Source organism: Sinohyriopsis cumingii, unplaced genomic scaffold (assembly GCF_028554795.1).
Source record: "Sinohyriopsis cumingii isolate HCF-2022 unplaced genomic scaffold, ASM2855479v2 utg001592l, whole genome shotgun sequence".
Taxonomy (NCBI): Eukaryota; Metazoa; Mollusca; class Bivalvia; order Unionida; family Unionidae; genus Sinohyriopsis; species Sinohyriopsis cumingii.
In genome coordinates, this window is record NW_028316024.1 from 1 (window position 1) to 25,483 (window position 25,483).

General features: G+C 33.4%; 11 non-coding genes across 11 annotated transcripts; all 11 read left to right on the top strand.

The window, feature by feature from the left end:
* The first annotated feature begins 3 nt into the window (after positions 1 to 3).
* LOC149771897 (5S ribosomal RNA) lies at positions 4 to 122 on the top strand. The gene has a single exon (XR_016418102.1). It is a non-coding gene; the product is annotated as a 5S ribosomal RNA (ribosomal RNA).
* A 3,573-nt stretch (positions 123 to 3,695) lies between these two features.
* On the top strand, positions 3,696 to 3,814 carry LOC149771898 (5S ribosomal RNA). Its single transcript, XR_016418113.1, has one exon. It is a non-coding gene; the product is annotated as a 5S ribosomal RNA (ribosomal RNA).
* Positions 3,815 to 4,714: 900 nt separating this feature from the next.
* LOC149771899 (5S ribosomal RNA) lies at positions 4,715 to 4,833 on the top strand. Its single transcript, XR_016418104.1, has one exon. It is a non-coding gene; the product is annotated as a 5S ribosomal RNA (ribosomal RNA).
* Positions 4,834 to 8,405: 3,572 nt separating this feature from the next.
* On the top strand, positions 8,406 to 8,524 carry LOC149771900 (5S ribosomal RNA). Its single transcript, XR_016418090.1, has one exon. It is a non-coding gene; the product is annotated as a 5S ribosomal RNA (ribosomal RNA).
* A 900-nt stretch (positions 8,525 to 9,424) lies between these two features.
* Positions 9,425 to 9,543, top strand: LOC149771901 (5S ribosomal RNA). The gene has a single exon (XR_016418105.1). It is a non-coding gene; the product is annotated as a 5S ribosomal RNA (ribosomal RNA).
* Positions 9,544 to 13,062: 3,519 nt separating this feature from the next.
* On the top strand, positions 13,063 to 13,181 carry LOC149771902 (5S ribosomal RNA). Its single transcript, XR_016418091.1, has one exon. It is a non-coding gene; the product is annotated as a 5S ribosomal RNA (ribosomal RNA).
* A 900-nt stretch (positions 13,182 to 14,081) lies between these two features.
* On the top strand, positions 14,082 to 14,200 carry LOC149771903 (5S ribosomal RNA). Its single transcript, XR_016418106.1, has one exon. It is a non-coding gene; the product is annotated as a 5S ribosomal RNA (ribosomal RNA).
* A 3,607-nt stretch (positions 14,201 to 17,807) lies between these two features.
* On the top strand, positions 17,808 to 17,926 carry LOC149771904 (5S ribosomal RNA). Its single transcript, XR_016418092.1, has one exon. It is a non-coding gene; the product is annotated as a 5S ribosomal RNA (ribosomal RNA).
* Positions 17,927 to 18,826: 900 nt separating this feature from the next.
* Positions 18,827 to 18,945, top strand: LOC149771905 (5S ribosomal RNA). Its single transcript, XR_016418107.1, has one exon. It is a non-coding gene; the product is annotated as a 5S ribosomal RNA (ribosomal RNA).
* Positions 18,946 to 22,504: 3,559 nt separating this feature from the next.
* LOC149771906 (5S ribosomal RNA) lies at positions 22,505 to 22,623 on the top strand. Its single transcript, XR_016418093.1, has one exon. It is a non-coding gene; the product is annotated as a 5S ribosomal RNA (ribosomal RNA).
* Positions 22,624 to 23,523: 900 nt separating this feature from the next.
* On the top strand, positions 23,524 to 23,642 carry LOC149771907 (5S ribosomal RNA). Its single transcript, XR_016418108.1, has one exon. It is a non-coding gene; the product is annotated as a 5S ribosomal RNA (ribosomal RNA).
* Positions 23,643 to 25,483: the final 1,841 nt, after the last annotated feature.

The window sequence follows — 25,483 nt, forward strand, 5'->3', positions numbered from 1 at the left end:
TGTGTCTAGGGCCATACCACGTTGAAAGCACCGGTTCTCGTCCGATCACCGAAGTTAAGCAACGTCGGGCCCGGTTAGTACTTGGATGGGTGACCGCCTGGGAATACCGGGTGCTGTAGACTCTAATTTTTTTTTTTTCTTTTATAACTAAAAACAGTTGAAGTTTTTCTTTCTTTCTTTTATTGTAACTAAATTTACTTTATTCAATATAAATAATAAATAGAGCAATTTCTCGACTTTCATTTTCTCTTTTTCCTTAACTTTCTTCAATAATTCGGATCCTAAAAAAATCAAGTATAGGACCTGAATATAGCAAATGTTGCTTTGCACTTCTCTGCTCTTGGTTTCGATCCTTACTACTGGAATATGCGATCATAGATGACCAGTATTTCTTATTAACAAATTCGGTTCAATTTATCCAGTTTCCTCTACTTTTACTACCACAACAAGCTGCCTCCTTTCACGTCGAAATACTTCCTTCAAGTTTCTTCTCATATATTCCTGGTGTAGTCTCTAGCGCAGAGTTGCAAAATATGCGATCAATGTCTTTCATTTTGGGTACTTATTTGTGGTATTTCTTGTTCACTAATTGATTGATAAATATGGAATGTATGAATTGTGAGAATTTTTTATATTAATTTATTGATTGATTGATTTCTTTTACAGCAGGGCCTCAGTCTGCCAGTGGGAAAATTGGCATCCTGTAGCGAATACTGTAAATATGGGCCATTGGCTAAATAAATTGGGTTATAAAATTCTGTTTTGATTACAGTAAGTTTAGATAGATATTCCATGCTTCCACTTTCTGTATTTCCACAACGTTAACTTCTACAAGTTGCAAGAAGAGATCCTTTGCAAATCTGATAAGACCCTATTTTTAAAGTTAGCTTATAGGCCGGTGTCGCTTATTTTAACCAAATGATAGGACAGAAAGAGGAATAATAATAATAATAATAACAACAACAATAATGTCCTGAATCTGCATTTTAAGTCAATTTCAACATGGAATTCTCCCCTTATCTGGGTCAGAAAATGGATGAGTGACAAATATGAGTATCTGAGGCCAGTTTTGCTTCTTTTGGATTAGAACTTTGAATCAGTATACACTTTAGTTACTAATATTATACTGCACACAAACATTTGTACATCGGAAACGTTGAAGAGATGTGTGACTAATCAGCCCAAGAGTCTTGAAAACGCATCAAGACAACAAATTATGTTTTACAGTCGAAATGTTGTTCTCACTAGAACTGAAATCATTTAATTTCTACTTAAATGCCCGAAAAATTTACAATTAAAACTACAATAAATGTTTTATACCTAGTCCCGCACAGTGACGTTTATCTGATTCCCTGTACTCACCGAGAGCATTCTGTGTCATATGGATGCATATCAAATGAAGTGAAAAGTAATGGAATACTCGCTTTTTTATTTATCCCTATGCATCGTGGTGCCCACACCATGATGAGACGCTGTTTCAATAAACCTTTTTATATATGTTCTTTACTGTTCTTCCTTTTTCTTCTTGCTTTATCATACTGACACACGAGAGAGAGAGAGAGAGAGAGAGAGAGTATGCAACAAAGTTCGCATAACTTTATCAGCTATTAAGATTAATTGTACTTCTGTGTAATTTTATTTTTAACGCGTTATCCTATAACGATTGCAAACAAGGGCAAAAACTCTACTGATCTTACTCGATAATTATACCATACTGAATTAATAAGTTTATCTCGTAAAAACGGATCATATATATATCCTGGGTGGCTGAGGGTGTTTTAAGATATGTGTGTGTCTTTTGTGATATATATATATATATATATATATATATATATATATATATATATATATATATACGTTTGTGTGTGTACATACATACATACATACGTGTATTATTTACATATAGTCTTGGATAATTTTAATTATTGGGATATGGATTTTAGATATCAACAGATACAAAGGAAACAAACGTTTCAATACATATAATGACATTTTCTTAAATTCTACATTGTATCATATTGACCTACTACTTGCTAGGCAAGCTGACTTTTATAAAATTTGCAAACTCCTTATATATATTTAAACTTACTTTTAGTATTCAACCAGAAAATCAGTACAGTGCAGAAAGATTGAAAATATTATTTCTTTCATATATATATATATATATATATATATATATATATATATATATATATATATATATATATATATATATATATATATATATGTATATATATATATATATATATATATATATATATATATATATATATATATATATATATATATATATATATATATATATATGTGTGAGAGAGAGAGAGAGAGATGGGGGGATTCGGAATGGTTTAAACAGACTCTAAATTACACTGATAAAATGTACATCAGTCCAATGGTTAACATGATAGATTTCTATCAAGCTGGTTGCCCTATTGTACCCTTGAGCAAGACTACCCTCATTGCCTAACAAAACCAAGCAGTCTTTTGCCAGAACACGATAATGTGAACTTAGGCCATCTAAATCAAATTCCTATGTGAAATTTGCCAATATAAGCCAATACACTTTAATGCAAACTTAGCCAATCTAAACCAAATATCTTAATGGAAACTTAGCCAAACACCTTAATGTGAACTTAGCCCGTCTAAACCAATGTACCATAATGTGAACTTAGCCCATCTAAACCAAGAAAAGAATAATGTGATATTGGCTCATATAAACAAAAACACCTTAATGCTATCTTAGCCAATCTAAACCAACCGACTTAATTTATTTTTATAAAGAATACAAAGTGAAAATTTAAATACTTTTCAGCATTATAAATGAAATCACAAATAGTCCATGAAAAGTTATATGACAAGTCCAAAAGGGTAGTGTTCCAAATGAATGCCAGTGGTTTTCTGAATGAAGTCCAATTTTGAATGTGCTGATGTAATAACAATCTTGACGTGTGGCGATGATGTAATTTAGAATGTCCTTGAATGAATTCATAATAGTCCCAAAATAGCGATTTTTGATATTTGGACATTAGTATTGGGGTGTATGGACATATTTGTTTTGCTTATCAAAACGTTGGAAATCGCCGACACCATGCGGTATCGGCATAGGCTGCTTACTAGCCACAGGGGGCTCGTATCATTGCTTACAATGAAACTATCAGTCGTACATATAGTATAAAATGTATGACTGTCAGTTCAATTGTGAGCAACGATGCGAGCCCCTGTGCTTATTAGCCTGCCATGCAAACTTGACCGACCTTTCATCGAGATATACCTGCATGAAATCGAGAGAAATACGATTTATTTTCTCAGAAATAATTGCGAGTATAACATCATTTGTCGTTAATGAAGCTGACTGACGAAAGAAAACGACAACCTTGATGAAATTTGACACGGAACTCGCCATTGTATTACTATTCAAATGACTGCACAAATATGGCAACCTACATGTCAGTGACATCGGCGATCAAATAAGCTCTTGCTTCTTTACAGATTGAAACTGAAGGGATGTATTGTCGTAAGCAGAGCTCTCCCCTGTCTCTAATATATATATATATATATATATATATATATATATATATATATATATATATATATATATATGTGTGTGTGTGTGTGTGTGTGTGTGTGTGTGTGTAATATATCTTTGTAACGACGAAGAGACAACCTATATTAGTCTTAAATTTGTACATACAAATGTCTACGGCCATACCACGTTGAAAACACCGGTTCTCGTCCGATCACCGAAGTTAAGCAACGTCGGGCCCGGTTAGTACTTGGATGGGTGACCGCCTGGGAATACCGGGTGCTGTAGGCATTTTTTAAATTTTTTTTTGGTTCCATCCTCACTGTGAGGATATGCGATCATATATGGCCAATATTTCTTGTTCACAAATCTGCTGCAAATTTTTCAGTTTCCTCTACCTCCAGGATCGAAATGGGCCGCCTCGTATGCCGTCCAGATCCTCCAAATTTCTTCTGATATTCCGGATTCAGCCTATAGCGAATAATTGCAACGTATGCAATCGATGTCTTTCATTTTGGATACTTGTCTGTGGTATTTCTTATTCAATAATTGATAGATATATTTGGAATGTATTATTTTTAATTATTTTAATTTATTTACCTGTTTTTAGCAGGGCACCAGTCTATCAGTGTGAAACTTGGCATCCCTTAGCGAATACTTCGAATATGGGCCATTGACAAAATAAATTGGTGTATAAATCTCTGTTTTGATTACAGTAAGTTTGGATGGATGTTCCCTGCTTCCACTTCCTTGCACTTTCTGTGTTTCCACAACTTTAACGTTTCCGAGCTGCAAGACGATATCCGTTTCAAATCAGATTCGAGTCCGTCTTTAAAGGTAGCTCATAGGCTGATGTCGATTATTTACCTATTGAATTAGTCAGTTGATACAAGATAAATAATAATAATAATAATAATGCCCAAAAACAACAAAAATGAACTGAATCTTCGTTTAAATGCATTGTTATTTAAGTCCATTTGAAGGTGCAAACCTCCGGTTAAGCAACTAATGTCCGAGTCCGAAAATGCCTGAATTACAAATTTGAATAATGTATGAAGGCAGTTTATCTATATAAGTTTTAATGAGTACACTTTAATTACTAATTTTACACGGCACATAAACGTAAACGTCTGTACATCGGAAACGGTGAAGAGAGAAGCGAATATAAGTCTTAAATTTACGCACACTTGTGTCTAGGGCCATACCACGTTGAAAGCACCGGTTCTCGTCCGATCACCGAAGTTAAGCAACGTCGGGCCCGGTTAGTACTTGGATGGGTGACCGCCTGGGAATACCGGGTGCTGTAGACTCTAATTTTTTTTTTTTCTTTTATAACTAAAAACAGTTGAAGTTTTTCTTTCTTTCTTTTATTGTAACTAAATTTACTTTATTCAATATAAATAATAAATAGAGCAATTTCTCGACTTTCATTTTCTCTTTTTCCTTAACTTTCTTCAATAATTCGGATCCTAAAAAAATCAAGTATAGGACCTGAATATAGCAAATGTTGCTTTGCACTTCTCTGCTCTTGGTTTCGATCCTTACTACTGGAATATGCGATCATAGATGACCAGTATTTCTTATTAACAAATTCGGTTCAATTTATCCAGTTTCCTCTACTTTTACTACCACAACAAGCTGCCTCCTTTCACGTCGAAATACTTCCTTCAATTTTCTTCTCATATATTCCTGGTGTAGTCTCTAGCGCAGAGTTGCAAAATATGCGATCAATGTCTTTCATTTTGGGTACTTATTTGTGGTATTTCTTGTTCACTAATTGATTGATAAATATGGAATGTATGAATTGTGAGAATTTTTTATATTAATTTATTGATTGATTGATTTCTTTTACAGCAGGGCCTCAGTCTGCCAGTGGGAAAATTGGCATCCTGTAGCGAATACTGTAAATATGGGCCATTGGCTAAATAAATTGGGTTATAAAATTCTGTTTTGATTACAGTAAGTTTAGATAGATATTCCATGCTTCCACTTTCTGTATTTCCACAACGTTAACTTCTACAAGTTGCAAGAAGAGATCCTTTGCAAATCTGATAAGACCCTATTTTTAAAGTTAGCTTATAGGCCGGTGTCGCTTATTTTAACCAAATGATAGGACAGAAAGAGGAATAATAATAATAATAATAACAACAACAATAATGTCCTGAATCTGCATTTTAAGTCAATTTCAACATGGAATTCTCCCCTTATCTGGGTCAGAAAATGGATGAGTGACAAATATGAGTATCTGAGGCCAGTTTTGCTTCTTTTGGATTAGAACTTTGAATCAGTATACACTTTAGTTACTAATATTATACTGCACACAAACATTTGTACATCGGAAACGTTGAAGAGATGTGTGACTAATCAGCCCAAGAGTCTTGAAAACGCATCAAGACAACAAATTATGTTTTACAGTCGAAATGTTGTTCTCACTAGAACTGAAATCATTTAATTTCTACTTAAATGCCCGAAAAATTTACAATTAAAACTACAATAAATGTTTTATACCTAGTCCCGCACAGTGACGTTTATCTGATTCCCTGTACTCACCGAGAGCATTCTGTGTCATATGGATGCATATCAAATGAAGTGAAAAGTAATGGAATACTCGCTTTTTTATTTATCCCTATGCATCGTGGTGCCCACACCATGATGAGACGCTGTTTCAATAAACCTTTTTATATATGTTCTTTACTGTTCTTCCTTTTTCTTCTTGCTTTATCATACTGACACACGAGAGAGAGAGAGAGAGAGAGAGAGAGTATGCAACAAAGTTCGCATAACTTTATCAGCTATTAAGATTAATTGTACTTCTGTGTAATTTTATTTTTAACGCGTTATCCTATAACGATTGCAAACAAGGGCAAAAACTCTACTGATCTTACTCGATAATTATACCATACTGAATTAATAAGTTTATCTCGTAAAACGGATCATATATATATCCTGGGTGGCTGAGGGTGTTTTAAGATATGTGTGTGTCTTTTGTGATATATATATATATATATATATATATATATACGTTTGTGTGTGTACATACATACATACATACGTGTATTATTTACATATAGTCTTGGATAATTTTAATTATTGGGATATGGATTTTAGATATCAACAGATACAAAGGAAACAAACGTTTCAATACATATAATGACATTTTCTTAAATTCTACATTGTATCATATTGACCTACTACTTGCTAGGCAAGCTGACTTTTATAAAATTTGCAAACTCCTTATATATATTTAAACTTACTTTTAGTATTCAACCAGAAAATCAGTACAGTGCAGAAAGATTGAAAATATTATTTCTTTCATATATATATATATATATATATATATATATATATATATATATATATATATATATATATATATATATATATATATATATATATGTATATATATATATATATATATATATATATATATATATATATATATATATATATATATATATATATATATATATATATATATATATATATGTGAGAGAGAGAGAGAGAGAGATGGGGGGATTCGGAATGGTTTAAACAGACTCTAAATTACACTGATAAAATGTACATCAGTCCAATGGTTAACATGATAGATTTCTATCAAGCTGGTTGCCCTATTGTACCCTTGAGCAAGACTACCCTCATTGCCTAACAAAACCAAGCAGTCTTTTGCCAGAACACGATAATGTGAACTTAGGCCATCTAAATCAAATTCCTATGTGAAATTTGCCAATATAAGCCAATACACTTTAATGCAAACTTAGCCAATCTAAACCAAATATCTTAATGGAAACTTAGCCAAACACCTTAATGTGAACTTAGCCCGTCTAAACCAATGTACCATAATGTGAACTTAGCCCATCTAAACCAAGAAAAGAATAATGTGATATTGGCTCATATAAACAAAAACACCTTAATGCTATCTTAGCCAATCTAAACCAACCGACTTAATTTATTTTTATAAAGAATACAAAGTGAAAATTTAAATACTTTTCAGCATTATAAATGAAATCACAAATAGTCCATGAAAAGTTATATGACAAGTCCAAAAGGGTAGTGTTCCAAATGAATGCCAGTGGTTTTCTGAATGAAGTCCAATTTTGAATGTGCTGATGTAATAACAATCTTGACGTGTGGCGATGATGTAATTTAGAATGTCCTTGAATGAATTCATAATAGTCCCAAAATAGCGATTTTTGATATTTGGACATTAGTATTGGGGTGTATGGACATATTTGTTTTGCTTATCAAAACGTTGGAAATCGCCGACACCATGCGGTATCGGCATAGGCTGCTTACTAGCCACAGGGGGCTCGTATCATTGCTTACAATGAAACTATCAGTCGTACATATAGTATAAAATGTATGACTGTCAGTTCAATTGTGAGCAACGATGCGAGCCCCTGTGCTTATTAGCCTGCCATGCAAACTTGACCGACCTTTCATCGAGATATACCTGCATGAAATCGAGAGAAATACGATTTATTTTCTCAGAAATAATTGCGAGTATAACATCATTTGTCGTTAATGAAGCTGACTGACGAAAGAAAACGACAACCTTGATGAAATTTGACACGGAACTCGCCATTGTATTACTATTCAAATGACTGCACAAATATGGCAACCTACATGTCAGTGACATCGGCGATCAAATAAGCTCTTGCTTCTTTACAGATTGAAACTGAAGGGATGTATTGTCGTAAGCAGAGCTCTCCCCTGTCTCTAATATATATATATATATATATATATATATATATATATATATATATATATATATATATATATATATGTGTGTGTGTGTGTGTGTGTGTGTGTGTGTGTGTGTGTAATATATCTTTGTAACGACGAAGAGATAACCTATATTAGTCTTAAATTTGTACATACAAATGTCTACGGCCATACCACGTTGAAAACACCGGTTCTCGTCCGATCACCGAAGTTAAGCAACGTCGGGCCCGGTTAGTACTTGGATGGGTGACCGCCTGGGAATACCGGGTGCTGTAGGCATTTTTTAAATTTTTTTTTGGTTCCATCCTCACTGTGAGGATATGCGATCATATATGGCCAATATTTCTTGTTCACAAATCTGCTGCAAATTTTTCAGTTTCCTCTACCTCCAGGATCGAAATGGGCCGCCTCGTATGCCGTCCAGATCCTCCAAATTTCTTCTGATATTCCGGATTCAGCCTATAGCGAATAATTGCAACGTATGCAATCGATGTCTTTCATTTTGGATACTTGTCTGTGGTATTTCTTATTCAATAATTGATAGATATATTTGGAATGTATTATTTTTAATTATTTTAATTTATTTACCTGTTTTTAGCAGGGCACCAGTCTATCAGTGTGAAACTTGGCATCCCTTAGCGAATACTTCGAATATGGGCCATTGACAAAATAAATTGGTGTATAAATCTCTGTTTTGATTACAGTAAGTTTGGATGGATGTTCCCTGCTTCCACTTCCTTGCACTTTCTGTGTTTCCACAACTTTAACGTTTCCGAGCTGCAAGACGATATCCGTTTCAAATCAGATTCGAGTCCGTCTTTAAAGGTAGCTCATAGGCTGATGTCGATTATTTACCTATTGAATTAGTCAGTTGATACAAGATAAATAATAATAATAATAATAATGCCCAAAAACAACAAAAATGAACTGAATCTTCGTTTAAATGCATTGTTATTTAAGTCCATTTGAAGGTGCAAACCTCCGGTTAAGCAACTAATGTCCGAGTCCGAAAATGCCTGAATTACAAATTTGAATAATGTATGAAGGCAGTTTATCTATATAAGTTTTAATGAGTACACTTTAATTACTAATTTTACACGGCACATAAACGTAAACGTCTGTACATCGGAAACGGTGAAGAGAGAAGCGAATATAAGTCTTAAATTTACGCACACTTGTGTCTAGGGCCATACCACGTTGAAAGCACCGGTTCTCGTCCGATCACCGAAGTTAAGCAACGTCGGGCCCGGTTAGTACTTGGATGGGTGACCGCCTGGGAATACCGGGTGCTGTAGACTCTAATTTTTTTTTTTTCTTTTATAACTAAAAACAGTTGAAGTTTTTCTTTCTTTCTTTTATTGTAACTAAATTTACTTTATTCAATATAAATAATAAATAGAGCAATTTCTCGACTTTCATTTTCTCTTTTTCCTTAACTTTCTTCAATAATTCGGATCCTAAAAAAATCAAGTATAGGACCTGAATATAGCAAATGTTGCTTTGCACTTCTCTGCTCTTGGTTTCGATCCTTACTACTGGAATATGCGATCATAGATGACCAGTATTTCTTATTAACAAATTCGGTTCAATTTATCCAGTTTCCTCTACTTTTACTACCACAACAAGCTGCCTCCTTTCACGTCGAAATACTTCCTTCAAGTTTCTTCTCATATATTCCTGGTGTAGTCTCTAGCGCAGAGTTGCAAAATATGCGATCAATGTCTTTCATTTTGGGTACTTATTTGTGGTATTTCTTGTTCACTAATTGATTGATAAATATGGAATGTATGAATTGTGAGAATTTTTTATATTAATTTATTGATTGATTGATTTCTTTTACAGCAGGGCCTCAGTCTGCCAGTGGGAAAATTGGCATCCTGTAGCGAATACTGTAAATATGGGCCATTGGCTAAATAAATTGGGTTATAAAATTCTGTTTTGATTACAGTAAGTTTAGATAGATATTCCATGCTTCCACTTTCTGTATTTCCACAACGTTAACTTCTACAAGTTGCAAGAAGAGATCCTTTGCAAATCTGATAAGACCCTATTTTTAAAGTTAGCTTATAGGCCGGTGTCGCTTATTTTAACCAAATGATAGGACAGAAAGAGGAATAATAATAATAATAATAACAACAACAATAATGTCCTGAATCTGCATTTTAAGTCAATTTCAACATGGAATTCTCCCCTTATCTGGGTCAGAAAATGGATGAGTGACAAATATGAGTATCTGAGGCCAGTTTTGCTTCTTTTGGATTAGAACTTTGAATCAGTATACACTTTAGTTACTAATATTATACTGCACACAAACATTTGTACATCGGAAACGTTGAAGAGATGTGTGACTAATCAGCCCAAGAGTCTTGAAAACGCATCAAGACAACAAATTATGTTTTACAGTCGAAATGTTGTTCTCACTAGAACTGAAATCATTTAATTTCTACTTAAATGCCCGAAAAATTTACAATTAAAACTACAATAAATGTTTTATACCTAGTCCCGCACAGTGACGTTTATCTGATTCCCTGTACTCACCGAGAGCATTCTGTGTCATATGGATGCATATCAAATGAAGTGAAAAGTAATGGAATACTCGCTTTTTTATTTATCCCTATGCATCGTGGTGCCCACACCATGATGAGACGCTGTTTCAATAAACCTTTTTATATATGTTCTTTACTGTTCTTCCTTTTTCTTCTTGCTTTATCATACTGACACACGAGAGAGAGAGAGAGAGAGAGAGAGTATGCAACAAAGTTCGCATAACTTTATCAGCTATTAAGATTAATTGTACTTCTGTGTAATTTTATTTTTAACGCGTTATCCTATAACGATTGCAAACAAGGGCAAAAACTCTACTGATCTTACTCGATAATTATACCATACTGAATTAATAAGTTTATCTCGTAAAAACGGATCATATATATATCCTGGGTGGCTGAGGGTGTTTTAAGATATGTGTGTGTCTTTTGTGATATATATATATATATATATATATATATATATATATATATATATATATATATATATATATACGTTTGTGTGTGTACATACATACATACATACGTGTATTATTTACATATAGTCTTGGATAATTTTAATTATTGGGATATGGATTTTAGATATCAACAGATACAAAGGAAACAAACGTTTCAATACATATAATGACATTTTCTTAAATTCTACATTGTATCATATTGACCTACTACTTGCTAGGCAAGCTGACTTTTATAAAATTTGCAAACTCCTTATATATATTTAAACTTACTTTTAGTATTCAACCAGAAAATCAGTACAGTGCAGAAAGATTGAAAATATTATTTCTTTCATATATATATATATATATATATATATATATATATATATATATATATATATATATATATATATATATGTGTGAGAGAGAGAGAGAGAGATGGGGGGATTCGGAATGGTTTAAACAGACTCTAAATTACACTGATAAAATGTACATCAGTCCAATGGTTAACATGATAGATTTCTATCAAGCTGGTTGCCCTATTGTACCCTTGAGCAAGACTACCCTCATTGCCTAACAAAACCAAGCAGTCTTTTGCCAGAACACGATAATGTGAACTTAGGCCATCTAAATCAAATTCCTATGTGAAATTTGCCAATATAAGCCAATACACTTTAATGCAAACTTAGCCAATCTAAACCAAATATCTTAATGGAAACTTAGCCAAACACCTTAATGTGAACTTAGCCCGTCTAAACCAATGTACCATAATGTGAACTTAGCCCATCTAAACCAAGAAAAGAATAATGTGATATTGGCTCATATAAACAAAAACACCTTAATGCTATCTTAGCCAATCTAAACCAACCGACTTAATTTATTTTTATAAAGAATACAAAGTGAAAATTTAAATACTTTTCAGCATTATAAATGAAATCACAAATAGTCCATGAAAAGTTATATGACAAGTCCAAAAGGGTAGTGTTCCAAATGAATGCCAGTGGTTTTCTGAATGAAGTCCAATTTTGAATGTGCTGATGTAATAACAATCTTGACGTGTGGCGATGATGTAATTTAGAATGTCCTTGAATGAATTCATAATAGTCCCAAAATAGCGATTTTTGATATTTGGACATTAGTATTGGGGTGTATGGACATATTTGTTTTGCTTATCAAAACGTTGGAAATCGCCGACACCATGCGGTATCGGCATAGGCTGCTTACTAGCCACAGGGGGCTCGTATCATTGCTTACAATGAAACTATCAGTCGTACATATAGTATAAAATGTATGACTGTCAGTTCAATTGTGAGCAACGATGCGAGCCCCTGTGCTTATTAGCCTGCCATGCAAACTTGACCGACCTTTCATCGAGATATACCTGCATGAAATCGAGAGAAATACGATTTATTTTCTCAGAAATAATTGCGAGTATAACATCATTTGTCGTTAATGAAGCTGACTGACGAAAGAAAACGACAACCTTGATGAAATTTGACACGGAACTCGCCATTGTATTACTATTCAAATGACTGCACAAATATGGCAACCTACATGTCAGTGACATCGGCGATCAAATAAGCTCTTGCTTCTTTACAGATTGAAACTGAAGGGATGTATTGTCGTAAGCAGAGCTCTCCCCTGTCTCTAATATATATATATATATATATATATATATATATATATATATATATATATATATATATATATATATATATATATATATATATATATATATATATGTGTGTGTGTGTGTGTGTGTGTGTGTGTGTGTGTAATATATCTTTGTAACGACGAAGAGACAACCTATATTAGTCTTAAATTTGTACATACAAATGTCTACGGCCATACCACGTTGAAAACACCGGTTCTCGTCCGATCACCGAAGTTAAGCAACGTCGGGCCCGGTTAGTACTTGGATGGGTGACCGCCTGGGAATACCGGGTGCTGTAGGCATTTTTTAAATTTTTTTTTGGTTCCATCCTCACTGTGAGGATATGCGATCATATATGGCCAATATTTCTTGTTCACAAATCTGCTGCAAATTTTTCAGTTTCCTCTACCTCCAGGATCGAAATGGGCCGCCTCGTATGCCGTCCAGATCCTCCAAATTTCTTCTGATATTCCGGATTCAGCCTATAGCGAATAATTGCAACGTATGCAATCGATGTCTTTCATTTTGGATACTTGTCTGTGGTATTTCTTATTCAATAATTGATAGATATATTTGGAATGTATTATTTTTAATTATTTTAATTTATTTACCTGTTTTTAGCAGGGCACCAGTCTATCAGTGTGAAACTTGGCATCCCTTAGCGAATACTTCGAATATGGGCCATTGACAAAATAAATTGGTGTATAAATCTCTGTTTTGATTACAGTAAGTTTGGATGGATGTTCCCTGCTTCCACTTCCTTGCACTTTCTGTGTTTCCACAACTTTAACGTTTCCGAGCTGCAAGACGATATCCGTTTCAAATCAGATTCGAGTCCGTCTTTAAAGGTAGCTCATAGGCTGATGTCGATTATTTACCTATTGAATTAGTCAGTTGATACAAGATAAATAATAATAATAATAATAATGCCCAAAAACAACAAAAATGAACTGAATCTTCGTTTAAATGCATTGTTATTTAAGTCCATTTGAAGGTGTAAACCTCCGGTTAAGCAACTAATGTCCGAGTCCGAAAATGCCTGAATTACAAATTTGAATAATGTATGAAGGCAGTTTATCTATATAAGTTTTAATAAGTACACTTTAATTACTAATTTTACACGGCACATAAACGTAAACGTCTGTACATCGGAAACGGTGAAGAGAGAAGCGAATATAAGTCTTAAATTTACGCACACTTGTGTCTAGGGCCATACCACGTTGAAAGCACCGGTTCTCGTCCGATCACCGAAGTTAAGCAACGTCGGGCCCGGTTAGTACTTGGATGGGTGACCGCCTGGGAATACCGGGTGCTGTAGACTCTAATTTTTTTTTTTTCTTTTATAACTAAAAACAGTTGAAGTTTTTCTTTCTTTCTTTTATTGTAACTAAATTTACTTTATTCAATATAAATAATAAATAGAGCAATTTCTCGACTTTCATTTTCTCTTTTTCCTTAACTTTCTTCAATAATTCGGATCCTAAAAAAATCAAGTATAGGACCTGAATATAGCAAATGTTGCTTTGCACTTCTCTGCTCTTGGTTTCGATCCTTACTACTGGAATATGCGATCATAGATGACCAGTATTTCTTATTAACAAATTCGGTTCAATTTATCCAGTTTCCTCTACTTTTACTACCACAACAAGCTGCCTCCTTTCACGTCGAAATACTTCCTTCAAGTTTCTTCTCATATATTCCTGGTGTAGTCTCTAGCGCAGAGTTGCAAAATATGCGATCAATGTCTTTCATTTTGGGTACTTATTTGTGGTATTTCTTGTTCACTAATTGATTGATAAATATGGAATGTATGAATTGTGAGAATTTTTTATATTAATTTATTGATTGATTGATTTCTTTTACAGCAGGGCCTCAGTCTGCCAGTGGGAAAATTGGCATCCTGTAGCGAATACTGTAAATATGGGCCATTGGCTAAATAAATTGGGTTATAAAATTCTGTTTTGATTACAGTAAGTTTAGATAGATATTCCATGCTTCCACTTTCTGTATTTCCACAACGTTAACTTCTACAAGTTGCAAGAAGAGATCCTTTGCAAATCTGATAAGACCCTATTTTTAAAGTTAGCTTATAGGCCGGTGTCGCTTATTTTAACCAAATGATAGGACAGAAAGAGGAATAATAATAATAATAATAACAACAACAATAATGTCCTGAATCTGCATTTTAAGTCAATTTCAACATGGAATTCTCCCCTTATCTGGGTCAGAAAATGGATGAGTGACAAATATGAGTATCTGAGGCCAGTTTTGCTTCTTTTGGATTAGAACTTTGAATCAGTATACACTTTAGTTACTAATATTATACTGCACACAAACATTTGTACATCGGAAACGTTGAAGAGATGTGTGACTAATCAGCCCAAGAGTCTTGAAAACGCATCAAGACAACAAATTATGTTTTACAGTCGAAATGTTGTTCTCACTAGAACTGAAATCATTTAATTTCTACTTAAATGCCCGAAAAATTTACAATTAAAACTACAATAAATGTTTTATACCTAGTCCCGCACAGTGACGTTTATCTGATTCCCTGTACTCACCGAGAGCATTCTGTGTCATATGGATGCATATCAAATGAAGTGAAAAGTAATGGAATACTCGCTTTTTTATTTATCCCTATGCATCGTGGTGCCCACACCATGATGAGACGCTGTTTCAATAAACCTTTTTATATATGTTCTTTACTGTTCTTCCTTTTTCTTCTTGCTTTATCATACTGACACACGAGAGAGAGAGAGAGAGAGAGAGAGAGTATGCAACAAAGTTCGCATAACTTTATCAGCTATTAAGATTAATTGTACTTCTGTGTAATTTTATTTTTAACGCGTTATCCTATAACGATTGCAAACAAGGGCAAAAACTCTACTGATCTTACTCGATAATTATACCATACTGAATTAATAAGTTTATCTCGTAAAAACGGATCATATATATATCCTGGGTGGCTGAGGGTGTTTTAAGATATGTGTGTGTCTTTTGTGATATATATATATATATATATATATATATATATACGTTTGTGTGTGTACATACATACATACATACGTGTATTATTTACATATAGTCTTGGATAATTTTAATTATTGGGATATGGATTTTAGATATCAACAGATACAAAGGAAACAAACGTTTCAATACATATAATGACATTTTCTTAAATTCTACATTGTATCATATTGACCTACTACTTGCTAGGCAAGCTGACTTTTATAAAATTTGCAAACTCCTTATATATATTTAAACTTACTTTTAGTATTCAACCAGAAAATCAGTACAGTGCAGAAAGATTGAAAATATTATTTCTTTCATATATATATATATATATATATATATATATATATATATATATATATATATATATATATATATATATGTATATATATATATATATATATATATATATATATATATATATATATATATATATATATATATATATATATATATATGTGTGAGAGAGAGAGAGAGAGATGGGGGGATTCGGAATGGTTTAAACAGACTCTAAATTACACTGATAAAATGTACATCAGTCCAATGGTTAACATGATAGATTTCTATCAAGCTGGTTGCCCTATTGTACCCTTGAGCAAGACTACCCTCATTGCCTAACAAAACCAAGCAGTCTTTTGCCAGAACACGATAATGTGAACTTAGGCCATCTAAATCAAATTCCTATGTGAAATTTGCCAATATAAGCCAATACACTTTAATGCAAACTTAGCCAATCTAAACCAAATATCTTAATGGAAACTTAGCCAAACACCTTAATGTGAACTTAGCCCGTCTAAACCAATGTACCATAATGTGAACTTAGCCCATCTAAACCAAGAAAAGAATAATGTGATATTGGCTCATATAAACAAAAACACCTTAATGCTATCTTAGCCAATCTAAACCAACCGACTTAATTTATTTTTATAAAGAATACAAAGTGAAAATTTAAATACTTTTCAGCATTATAAATGAAATCACAAATAGTCCATGAAAAGTTATATGACAAGTCCAAAAGGGTAGTGTTCCAAATGAATGCCAGTGGTTTTCTGAATGAAGTCCAATTTTGAATGTGCTGATGTAATAACAATCTTGACGTGTGGCGATGATGTAATTTAGAATGTCCTTGAATGAATTCATAATAGTCCCAAAATAGCGATTTTTGATATTTGGACATTAGTATTGGGGTGTATGGACATATTTGTTTTGCTTATCAAAACGTTGGAAATCGCCGACACCATGCGGTATCGGCATAGGCTGCTTACTAGCCACAGGGGGCTCGTATCATTGCTTACAATGAAACTATCAGTCGTACATATAGTATAAAATGTATGACTGTCAGTTCAATTGTGAGCAACGATGCGAGCCCCTGTGCTTATTAGCCTGCCATGCAAACTTGACCGACCTTTCATCGAGATATACCTGCATGAAATCGAGAGAAATACGATTTATTTTCTCAGAAATAATTGCGAGTATAACATCATTTGTCGTTAATGAAGCTGACTGACGAAAGAAAACGACAACCTTGATGAAATTTGACACGGAACTCGCCATTGTATTACTATTCAAATGACTGCACAAATATGGCAACCTACATGTCAGTGACATCGGCGATCAAATAAGCTCTTGCTTCTTTACAGATTGAAACTGAAGGGATGTATTGTCGTAAGCAGAGCTCTCCCCTGTCTCTAATATATATATATATATATATATATATATATATATATATATATATATATATATATATATATATATATATATATATATATATATATATATATATATATATATATATATATATATATATATATATATATATGTGTGTGTGTGTGTGTGTGTGTGTGTGTGTGTGTGTAATATATCTTTGTAACGACGAAGAGACAACCTATATTAGTCTTAAATTTGTACATACAAATGTCTACGGCCATACCACGTTGAAAACACCGGTTCTCGTCCGATCACCGAAGTTAAGCAACGTCGGGCCCGGTTAGTACTTGGATGGGTGACCGCCTGGGAATACCGGGTGCTGTAGGCATTTTTTAAATTTTTTTTTGGTTCCATCCTCACTGTGAGGATATGCGATCATATATGGCCAATATTTCTTGTTCACAAATCTGCTGCAAATTTTTCAGTTTCCTCTACCTCCAGGATCGAAATGGGCCGCCTCGTATGCCGTCCAGATCCTCCAAATTTCTTCTGATATTCCGGATTCAGCCTATAGCGAATAATTGCAACGTATGCAATCGATGTCTTTCATTTTGGATACTTGTCTGTGGTATTTCTTATTCAATAATTGATAGATATATTTGGAATGTATTATTTTTAATTATTTTAATTTATTTACCTGTTTTTAGCAGGGCACCAGTCTATCAGTGTGAAACTTGGCATCCCTTAGCGAATACTTCGAATATGGGCCATTGACAAAATAAATTGGTGTATAAATCTCTGTTTTGATTACAGTAAGTTTGGATGGATGTTCCCTGCTTCCACTTCCTTGCACTTTCTGTGTTTCCACAACTTTAACGTTTCCGAGCTGCAAGACGATATCCGTTTCAAATCAGATTCGAGTCCGTCTTTAAAGGTAGCTCATAGGCTGATGTCGATTATTTACCTATTGAATTAGTCAGTTGATACAAGATAAATAATAATAATAATAATAATGCCCAAAAACAACAAAAATGAACTGAATCTTCGTTTAAATGCATTGTTATTTAAGTCCATTTGAAGGTGTAAACCTCCGGTTAAGCAACTAATGTCCGAGTCCGAAAATGCCTGAATTACAAATTTGAATAATGTATGAAGGCAGTTTATCTATATAAGTTTTAATAAGTACACTTTAATTACTAATTTTACACGGCACATAAACGTAAACGTCTGTACATCGGAAACGGTGAAGAGAGAAGCGAATATAAGTCTTAAATTTACGCACACTTGTGTCTAGGGCCATACCACGTTGAAAGCACCGGTTCTCGTCCGATCACCGAAGTTAAGCAACGTCGGGCCCGGTTAGTACTTGGATGGGTGACCGCCTGGGAATACCGGGTGCTGTAGACTCTAATTTTTTTTTTTTCTTTTATAACTAAAAACAGTTGAAGTTTTTCTTTCTTTCTTTTATTGTAACTAAATTTACTTTATTCAATATAAATAATAAATAGAGCAATTTCTCGACTTTCATTTTCTCTTTTTCCTTAACTTTCTTCAATAATTCGGATCCTAAAAAAATCAAGTATAGGACCTGAATATAGCAAATGTTGCTTTGCACTTCTCTGCTCTTGGTTTCGATCCTTACTACTGGAATATGCGATCATAGATGACCAGTATTTCTTATTAACAAATTCGGTTCAATTTATCCAGTTTCCTCTACTTTTACTACCACAACAAGCTGCCTCCTTTCACGTCGAAATACTTCCTTCAAGTTTCTTCTCATATATTCCTGGTGTAGTCTCTAGCGCAGAGTTGCAAAATATGCGATCAATGTCTTTCATTTTGGGTACTTATTTGTGGTATTTCTTGTTCACTAATTGATTGATAAATATGGAATGTATGAATTGTGAGAATTTTTTATATTAATTTATTGATTGATTGATTTCTTTTACAGCAGGGCCTCAGTCTGCCAGTGGGAAAATTGGCATCCTGTAGCGAATACTGTAAATATGGGCCATTGGCTAAATAAATTGGGTTATAAAATTCTGTTTTGATTACAGTAAGTTTAGATAGATATTCCATGCTTCCACTTTCTGTATTTCCACAACGTTAACTTCTACAAGTTGCAAGAAGAGATCCTTTGCAAATCTGATAAGACCCTATTTTTAAAGTTAGCTTATAGGCCGGTGTCGCTTATTTTAACCAAATGATAGGACAGAAAGAGGAATAATAATAATAATAATAACAACAACAATAATGTCCTGAATCTGCATTTTAAGTCAATTTCAACATGGAATTCTCCCCTTATCTGGGTCAGAAAATGGATGAGTGACAAATATGAGTATCTGAGGCCAGTTTTGCTTCTTTTGGATTAGAACTTTGAATCAGTATACACTTTAGTTACTAATATTATACTGCACACAAACATTTGTACATCGGAAACGTTGAAGAGATGTGTGACTAATCAGCCCAAGAGTCTTGAAAACGCATCAAGACAACAAATTATGTTTTACAGTCGAAATGTTGTTCTCACTAGAACTGAAATCATTTAATTTCTACTTAAATGCCCGAAAAATTTACAATTAAAACTACAATAAATGTTTTATACCTAGTCCCGCACAGTGACGTTTATCTGATTCCCTGTACTCACCGAGAGCATTCTGTGTCATATGGATGCATATCAAATGAAGTGAAAAGTAATGGAATACTCGCTTTTTTATTTATCCCTATGCATCGTGGTGCCCACACCATGATGAGACGCTGTTTCAATAAACCTTTTTATATATGTTCTTTACTGTTCTTCCTTTTTCTTCTTGCTTTATCATACTGACACACGAGAGAGAGAGAGAGAGAGAGAGAGAGTATGCAACAAAGTTCGCATAACTTTATCAGCTATTAAGATTAATTGTACTTCTGTGTAATTTTATTTTTAACGCGTTATCCTATAACGATTGCAAACAAGGGCAAAAACTCTACTGATCTTACTCGATAATTATACCATACTGAATTAATAAGTTTATCTCGTAAAAACGGATCATATATATATCCTGGGTGGCTGAGGGTGTTTTAAGATATGTGTGTGTCTTTTGTGATATATATATATATATATATATATATATATATACGTTTGTGTGTGTACATACATACATACATACGTGTATTATTTACATATAGTCTTGGATAATTTTAATTATTGGGATATGGATTTTAGATATCAACAGATACAAAGGAAACAAACGTTTCAATACATATAATGACATTTTCTTAAATTCTACATTGTATCATATTGACCTACTACTTGCTAGGCAAGCTGACTTTTATAAAATTTGCAAACTCCTTATATATATTTAAACTTACTTTTAGTATTCAACCAGAAAATCAGTACAGTGCAGAAAGATTGAAAATATTATTTCTTTCATATATATATATATATATATATATATATATATATATATATGTATATATATATATATATGTATATATATATATATATATATATATATATATATATATATATATATATATATATATATATATATATATGTGTGAGAGAGAGAGAGAGAGATGGGGGGATTCGGAATGGTTTAAACAGACTCTAAATTACACTGATAAAATGTACATCAGTCCAATGGTTAACATGATAGATTTCTATCAAGCTGGTTGCCCTATTGTACCCTTGAGCAAGACTACCCTCATTGCCTAACAAAACCAAGCAGTCTTTTGCCAGAACACGATAATGTGAACTTAGGCCATCTAAATCAAATTCCTATGTGAAATTTGCCAATATAAGCCAATACACTTTAATGCAAACTTAGCCAATCTAAACCAAATATCTTAATGGAAACTTAGCCAAACACCTTAATGTGAACTTAGCCCGTCTAAACCAATGTACCATAATGTGAACTTAGCCCATCTAAACCAAGAAAAGAATAATGTGATATTGGCTCATATAAACAAAAACACCTTAATGCTATCTTAGCCAATCTAAACCAACCGACTTAATTTATTTTTATAAAGAATACAAAGTGAAAATTTAAATACTTTTCAGCATTATAAATGAAATCACAAATAGTCCATGAAAAGTTATATGACAAGTCCAAAAGGGTAGTGTTCCAAATGAATGCCAGTGGTTTTCTGAATGAAGTCCAATTTTGAATGTGCTGATGTAATAACAATCTTGACGTGTGGCGATGATGTAATTTAGAATGTCCTTGAATGAATTCATAATAGTCCCAAAATAGCGATTTTTGATATTTGGACATTAGTATTGGGGTGTATGGACATATTTGTTTTGCTTATCAAAACGTTGGAAATCGCCGACACCATGCGGTATCGGCATAGGCTGCTTACTAGCCACAGGGGGCTCGTATCATTGCTTACAATGAAACTATCAGTCGTACATATAGTATAAAATGTATGACTGTCAGTTCAATTGTGAGCAACGATGCGAGCCCCTGTGCTTATTAGCCTGCCATGCAAACTTGACCGACCTTTCATCGAGATATACCTGCATGAAATCGAGAGAAATACGATTTATTTTCTCAGAAATAATTGCGAGTATAACATCATTTGTCGTTAATGAAGCTGACTGACGAAAGAAAACGACAACCTTGATGAAATTTGACACGGAACTCGCCATTGTATTACTATTCAAATGACTGCACAAATATGGCAACCTACATGTCAGTGACATCGGCGATCAAATAAGCTCTTGCTTCTTTACAGATTGAAACTGAAGGGATGTATTGTCGTAAGCAGAGCTCTCCCCTGTCTCTAATATATATATATATATATATATATATATATATATATATATATATATATATATATATATATATATATATATATATATATATATATATATATATATATGTGTGTGTGTGTGTGTGTGTGTGTGTGTGTGTGTGTAATATATCTTTGTAACGACGAAGAGACAACCTATATTAGTCTTAAATTTGTACATACAAATGTCTACGGCCATACCACGTTGAAAACACCGGTTCTCGTCCGATCACCGAAGTTAAGCAACGTCGGGCCCGGTTAGTACTTGGATGGGTGACCGCCTGGGAATACCGGGTGCTGTAGGCATTTTTTAAATTTTTTTTTGGTTCCATCCTCACTGTGAGGATATGCGATCATATATGGCCAATATTTCTTGTTCACAAATCTGCTGCAAATTTTTCAGTTTCCTCTACCTCCAGGATCGAAATGGGCCGCCTCGTATGCCGTCCAGATCCTCCAAATTTCTTCTGATATTCCGGATTCAGCCTATAGCGAATAATTGCAACGTATGCAATCGATGTCTTTCATTTTGGATACTTGTCTGTGGTATTTCTTATTCAATAATTGATAGATATATTTGGAATGTATTATTTTTAATTATTTTAATTTATTTACCTGTTTTTAGCAGGGCACCAGTCTATCAGTGTGAAACTTGGCATCCCTTAGCGAATACTTCGAATATGGGCCATTGACAAAATAAATTGGTGTATAAATCTCTGTTTTGATTACAGTAAGTTTGGATGGATGTTCCCTGCTTCCACTTCCTTGCACTTTCTGTGTTTCCACAACTTTAACGTTTCCGAGCTGCAAGACGATATCCGTTTCAAATCAGATTCGAGTCCGTCTTTAAAGGTAGCTCATAGGCTGATGTCGATTATTTACCTATTGAATTAGTCAGTTGATACAAGATAAATAATAATAATAATAATAATGCCCAAAAACAACAAAAATGAACTGAATCTTCGTTTAAATGCATTGTTATTTAAGTCCATTTGAAGGTGCAAACCTCCGGTTAAGCAACTAATGTCCGAGTCCGAAAATGCCTGAATTACAAATTTGAATAATGTATGAAGGCAGTTTATCTATATAAGTTTTAATGAGTACACTTTAATTACTAATTTTACACGGCACATAAACGTAAACGTCTGTACATCGGAAACGGTGAAGAGAGAAGCGAATATAAGTCTTAAATTTACGCACACTTGTGTCTAGGGCCATACCACGTTGAAAGCACCGGTTCTCGTCCGATCACCGAAGTTAAGCAACGTCGGGCCCGGTTAGTACTTGGATGGGTGACCGCCTGGGAATACCGGGTGCTGTAGACTCTAATTTTTTTTTTTTCTTTTATAACTAAAAACAGTTGAAGTTTTTCTTTCTTTCTTTTATTGTAACTAAATTTACTTTATTCAATATAAATAATAAATAGAGCAATTTCTCGACTTTCATTTTCTCTTTTTCCTTAACTTTCTTCAATAATTCGGATCCTAAAAAAATCAAGTATAGGACCTGAATATAGCAAATGTTGCTTTGCACTTCTCTGCTCTTGGTTTCGATCCTTACTACTGGAATATGCGATCATAGATGACCAGTATTTCTTATTAACAAATTCGGTTCAATTTATCCAGTTTCCTCTACTTTTACTACCACAACAAGCTGCCTCCTTTCACGTCGAAATACTTCCTTCAAGTTTCTTCTCATATATTCCTGGTGTAGTCTCTAGCGCAGAGTTGCAAAATATGCGATCAATGTCTTTCATTTTGGGTACTTATTTGTGGTATTTCTTGTTCACTAATTGATTGATAAATATGGAATGTATGAATTGTGAGAATTTTTTATATTAATTTATTGATTGATTGATTTCTTTTACAGCAGGGCCTCAGTCTGCCAGTGGGAAAATTGGCATCCTGTAGCGAATACTGTAAATATGGGCCATTGGCTAAATAAATTGGGTTATAAAATTCTGTTTTGATTACAGTAAGTTTAGATAGATATTCCATGCTTCCACTTTCTGTATTTCCACAACGTTAACTTCTACAAGTTGCAAGAAGAGATCCTTTGCAAATCTGATAAGACCCTATTTTTAAAGTTAGCTTATAGGCCGGTGTCGCTTATTTTAACCAAATGATAGGACAGAAAGAGGAATAATAATAATAATAATAACAACAACAATAATGTCCTGAATCTGCATTTTAAGTCAATTTCAACATGGAATTCTCCCCTTATCTGGGTCAGAAAATGGATGAGTGACAAATATGAGTATCTGAGGCCAGTTTTGCTTCTTTTGGATTAGAACTTTGAATCAGTATACACTTTAGTTACTAATATTATACTGCACACAAACATTTGTACATCGGAAACGTTGAAGAGATGTGTGACTAATCAGCCCAAGAGTCTTGAAAACGCATCAAGACAACAAATTATGTTTTACAGTCGAAATGTTGTTCTCACTAGAACTGAAATCATTTAATTTCTACTTAAATGCCCGAAAAATTTACAATTAAAACTACAATAAATGTTTTATACCTAGTCCCGCACAGTGACGTTTATCTGATTCCCTGTACTCACCGAGAGCATTCTGTGTCATATGGATGCATATCAAATGAAGTGAAAAGTAATGGAATACTCGCTTTTTTATTTATCCCTATGCATCGTGGTGCCCACACCATGATGAGACGCTGTTTCAATAAACCTTTTTATATATGTTCTTTACTGTTCTTCCTTTTTCTTCTTGCTTTATCATACTGACACACGAGAGAGAGAGAGAGAGAGAGAGAGAGAGTATGCAACAAAGTTCGCATAACTTTATCAGCTATTAACATTAATTGTACTTCTGTGTAATTTTATTTTTAACGCGTTATCCTATAACGATTGCAAACAAGGGCAAAAACTCTACTGATCTTACTCGATAATTATACCATACTGAATTAATAAGTTTATCTCGTAAAAACGGATCATATATATATCCTGGGTGGCTGAGGGTGTTTTAAGATATGTGTGTGTCTTTTGTGATATATATATATATATATATATATATATATATATATATATATATATATATATATATATATATATATATATATATATATATATATACGTTTGTGTGTGTACATACATACATACATACGTGTATTATTTACATATAGTCTTGGATAATTTTAATTATTGG